The sequence below is a fragment of the Acyrthosiphon pisum genome, unplaced genomic scaffold, assembly GCF_005508785.2.
Source record: "Acyrthosiphon pisum isolate AL4f unplaced genomic scaffold, pea_aphid_22Mar2018_4r6ur Scaffold_17259;HRSCAF=17928, whole genome shotgun sequence".
NCBI classification, from domain to species: Eukaryota; Metazoa; Arthropoda; class Insecta; order Hemiptera; family Aphididae; genus Acyrthosiphon; species Acyrthosiphon pisum.
The window spans coordinates 1-5231 of record NW_021766272.1 but is presented as its reverse complement, the minus strand read 5'-3'; the positions used below and the strand labels follow the sequence as shown (position 1 = coordinate 5231).

Here is a 5231-nt window from a genome sequence, read left to right as displayed (position 1 = left end):
TTATAAGCATTTAAAGTTCAAATTTATACGAAATATGTCAAAATTGCGAAAATTTGCAAGTAATTTAGTGGTTGAAAAATCGTAAAAATTTTTTCTTTTATAACTAAGTTTTTAAAATTTGGTACAAGGTTCTCCATAAGTTTTTCTTTAAAAATAATATATCCTAGACTGACAAATCATCTCCGTTCAGAATCGTTTTTCGTATACAATGATATAATATCATTGGATTAAAATTTAATTCCATCCATTACAGTAACCCACTTGTAACCTAATGTACAGCAGAGCGACATCCACGACTTACCCGCCTTTTTTTTTTTTAAATCTAAGTTTTGTTTTACAATTATTAGTTTCAAGTTAAAACATTGCATTTAATTTACTAGATTTAAAATGGTAGTTTTGGAAATCAAAAATTGTTTACTAAACACGAAATAATTGATATAATAATAATATTATGGTTAAAATATAATAATAGAATTAAAATATATATTTTTTGGGGGTTAAGATGACTTTTTGAATATTTAAGGGAATGTTGGTAGATAAAAAATTAATCATAGGTATGTTAATTGAATAATTTGGAAGAGTTGAAGATAAGATAAGTTATGTCACGTATCACAAGGTTGTTGTGTAGTGTGTTGAGAAGGGATTTAAGGGGGAAAAAAAGTGTGGCCAAAGCGGAGATGATAGAAGGAAACATTAGAATTTCGTGGTCTAACTTCAGGATTTGTGTAACGAAATTATGGCTAAATATTGTGACCTTTATACAACCTTTATCTCAACAGAATATGCATAACATCGGGCTGGGAGATGTTGTAAATTTGGCTTGTTTGTCAGTGAATTCGTTACTATAGTAATGTGTAGGGTACCCAAAGAAATGTAATATAAAAGCCTGTCTCGGTAAGAGAACGTAAGATACGTTTGATCTTGGTTATATGAAAAGAAGGTTGCGATTTAGATATAAGTAGACATTTGAGAGATCTTGAAGGCAAGAAAGTGAACCAGTGCGATGAAATACCCGAGTAACAATTTCATGGGGTGAGGTCGGTTAAACAGACCGATAGGTGCATGGAGAGTGCTAATTTTATTTTGAACTGTTTTTAAACTTTGTATGGTGCTTAGTCCGTTCGATTGACCGTACCGTGTCTGGACGGTTCACGAAGAACATTATAAACCGAGGGAAATAATATTTTGGTGTCAGGTCCGTGCAATAGACTGAACCGTGTTAGGACGGTTCACAAAAAAATTATTAACCGAGTTATATAATATCTTGGTGTTAGGTCCGTGTAATAGACTGAACCGTGTTTGGACGGTTCACGAAGAAAATTATAAACCGAGGGAAATAATATTTATAGATATTGTTTTAAGAGACTTGATGATTTTGAATCATATGGCAGTGTATCAAGATGCAGCGGATATTAGGTAATCATAAAATAAATATTGTGTAATTCTGGGATGTAAAAAGAAAACCCACCTGGTAAAAGATAAACAGAATCATCGGTTAAAATTAAAAGCACGTATGACCTGTGGATAAAATCAAGAACGATATTGTTGAAACATTATGAAAGATGAAGATTTTAGCAATTCGGGTGTATGACTTAAACATTTTTTATTAAAATATAGAATAGAAAAAATTAATATAGGTGGGAGGATGGCTTAATATAGTCACAGCATTTTAGTTTCCGCAATAATGTATTAACGGCCTTCGGGTAGCTGCGAGAAAGTGTGCAGTAAGTTAGCGTACCTATGCACTGGAAGAGTTTGAACAAAACGTTTAAAATTAATAATTAACAACACACACACACACACACACACAACATACGAGTCAGACGGACAATGTGAAGTCGGAATCGGGCTAACCTTACACGTCTGACTCAGCCTATCGGGTGACTGTATATATAGTTAATCGAATGAGCTGAGTTCTGTATGCATCACGGCGGGGACGCATATAAATAATATAATATTATTTTATCACAGCGGCGGAATAGTTTCTATTAAAACCCTGCACCGGCCGGCTAGTTAATAGACCATTTGCGCGTCGCGTTGTTTAAAAATAAGGGTCGAAATACATCCAACGGGAATAAAAACAAAAATCCGACAAACGTCAAACGTATAAATAAATAAAGCCCTCGCTTGCAGTCTGCGAACCGGCGGCGGTCGGATTGGCCTTTTATCATCGCGCCGCAGCGCGACGGTGCGCGGTTCAATGCATTTCCGATACATACGCCGAGGGGGAAAAAAATGTTTCAACTAGTAATGCTGTGTAAACGAACAAAAGTGTGTATATAACAACGCGACGACGGTTGTATGAATTTTCGTTCTCGCGTGGCACCATTGCGCGTAATAAAATCGATAAATCTCCAATGATTAAGAGGTAGGATGGGAGGATGGCAAACATATAATTAATAATATAGTTTAAGGTTTGTGTGTTTAAATTTCGATTGACGACGATATTTTTATATTCTCTAAATATTCTAATAATATTATGGCATGAAAAGTTTATTTTGAGTGAAAAAAAATAATAGGTGCATTTTAATAAATTTTAATAAGACTTGGTAAATAATTTGAAAGACGTATAGGTACAATTAAGAAACTATATAGATCTATATAAATATTTATTGTGTGATTTGACGCGTAAGGATTGAACAAAGCGTTATTTACTTAGGTCTTATAATAATAATATTAAACGAATAATATACGGAAGTAGAGTCAAAGGTGGTGCTGTTTTTTTTTTCGTCTGATGATTGGCAGTGAATTCGAAGAATATTGCTTATAAACTTTTTACAAAAGCACTTGAACTTATGAGTTATGGTATTGTCTCGATTCCTGTCCTGGATTACCATGTACGGCCAGACTATAAGATTTTTCGAACACAGTTATAGCAAATTCTTTCAAATATATTTAAATTTTCAACAATTGTTCAGTATAAATAATGTAATTACAATATATTGGTAAATTCATCGTAAAAAATATCTCAATTTCGTACACAAACCATTTTTAGGGTTTATTATTTTCTTGATAAGCCAATTTAAATGATCATATATTAAAATTAAAAATAGTATGCATATAAATTGTGTATTACCTATAGGCTATATTAAACAATACAATACAACTTATACAGCGTACATTATAATATCTGAGCATAGTTTCATTTTAAATAATTAATTTTACTTGTATGATTATTCAGCGGGGAATTATATATTTTGCAGGTACACAATGAAGTTCTAAAGATAATATTAAGTACCTATTTTAAAAGATGTACAAATCCTTGGCATGTTTTGATCAATAATATTAATTTACAACCAAATGCATATAATATTACAAATTGTTTTTTGACCTACAACAGCTACCTTGTGTAATATATCATAATAATTTTTTGCTTAAAATGATGCTATGAATTTCAATGTATAATTCATTAAAATTTAATATAATACCTATAAGTTGTATAAAATCAATCCATTATAATATTATAATACATTGTTTTTTTTTTTATGATTAATTATTATTGTGTTTCAGCTTTTTACACTAAAGTGTAAAGATTTGGAAGAAAATTTACTTAATCATTGTTCAAAGTAAGAACTGTAACAGATTTTTACATAAACGTATATACTACTTGAAGCGTATAATGTATGCGATGTTTTATTTGGCACTTTATTTTTTTTTATCACATAATATTAATTAAATTTAAGTCATATTATTCGTATACGTCACACAGGTCCTTTATTTGTCTATTTAATATATAGTTATCTCCTTAATAAATAATGTGAGGAATACAAAAATATTATACAGTACACCTTAAAAATAGATAATTAAATAAATAAATAGAACATCATTTTATTTAACAGTTTTCCGTATTATGGCCACATTGATGGTGGTTGTATAATATTAGAAATATATGGATGCATGTGCAATATTATCTTTTTTTTATGATCAAAAAATAAATAATAACTGTTTGGTTTAAAGATATTCAATACATTGTTAGTTATTTTAACATTTATAATATTTATATTAATTGGTGATTAAGTTTGAATCATTTAAATTAATATTATTTATACCGTATGTTTATAGGCACACGATACTTTAAATTAAATTTTATGATAGAAATATAATAACATGAACCAATAATATAGGCCTGGAAGATGAATATAATATTTTTATAATTGCATTACAAAATGCATTAATTTTATTTTATAACTAGAAATAAATTAATAACTTTGACTATAAACAATAAATTACATAAAAAAATTGACATATTATTATTAAAATCAAAAAAAATTATAATACAAAATACAAAAGATAAGAACTTATTTAAAACAATTTTTATATTACAATGAATCCATTTAAAAATGGCTGCTTGTGAAAAGTGTGGTATATTATGTGTTCCTATGAAAATCGAAGATTTTGTATTAATTAGTATTAAATCTTACACTAAAAACTATATGTACTGGATATACAATTGGAATGATTTAAATTTAAATAGAATAGACATTTTTAAATTCTTTGTTAGATAAGTCATTAGTGAAAAAAAAAAAAATAATAAAGTTAAGAATATATTTAAACGCCATATTGCGTCATATATTAACGCCTACGAGTCAATAATTTTGTATCAGATAGCAAACACTGTCATGTTATATGCTATGCACAATAAAAAAAACTATTTCGTGCAGTTGTTATTCTTATTGATCGTTAACTATCTATATATCCTATACTATACATTAAAATTAATTATTGTTAACAGATGGGGAATTTCGACGTTGGGTAATCCAAGTCTAATGCTACACCCCGATGTCATATTGCAAAACATAAATTTACGATTTACACTTATTAAAAACAAATTGTTATAAAAAAATAAATATTTTTAAACTATTGCGAAGCATGTATTGTTAAATTTTTGACTCGGTTTTTTTTTTACAATGGTCATACAACCTATAGCAGTATTAGTTATATCCAATTTATAATATTTATGTTTTATACATCACATCAGAAATATTCGTACAAAAAAAGTTGACAATTATTTCGATTTTTGACTATTTTTATAATCTTTCCCTAAAAATCGTGTGATATATCAACACATTAATATAATATGATTGTGGTTCATGTATAATGTACCAGAATTTTATCCATTATAATATGGGATATATACAATTTCACATTTCGTAATATATTTGCAAATGAAATGGTAATGTATGGTGTTTATTTACATAATTATTGTCATAATTATATACAATTATTGTTTT

The 5231-nt window shown here is 28.4% G+C and overlaps 1 long non-coding RNA gene across 1 annotated transcript; it reads left to right on the top strand.

Moving 5' to 3' along the window:
* Positions 1–3205: 3205 nt before the first annotated feature.
* Positions 3206–5012, top strand: LOC107885825. The gene is made up of 2 exons (XR_001680544.2): positions 3206–3566; positions 4733–5012. It is a non-coding gene; the product is annotated as an uncharacterized LOC107885825 (long non-coding RNA).
* Positions 5013–5231: the final 219 nt, after the last annotated feature.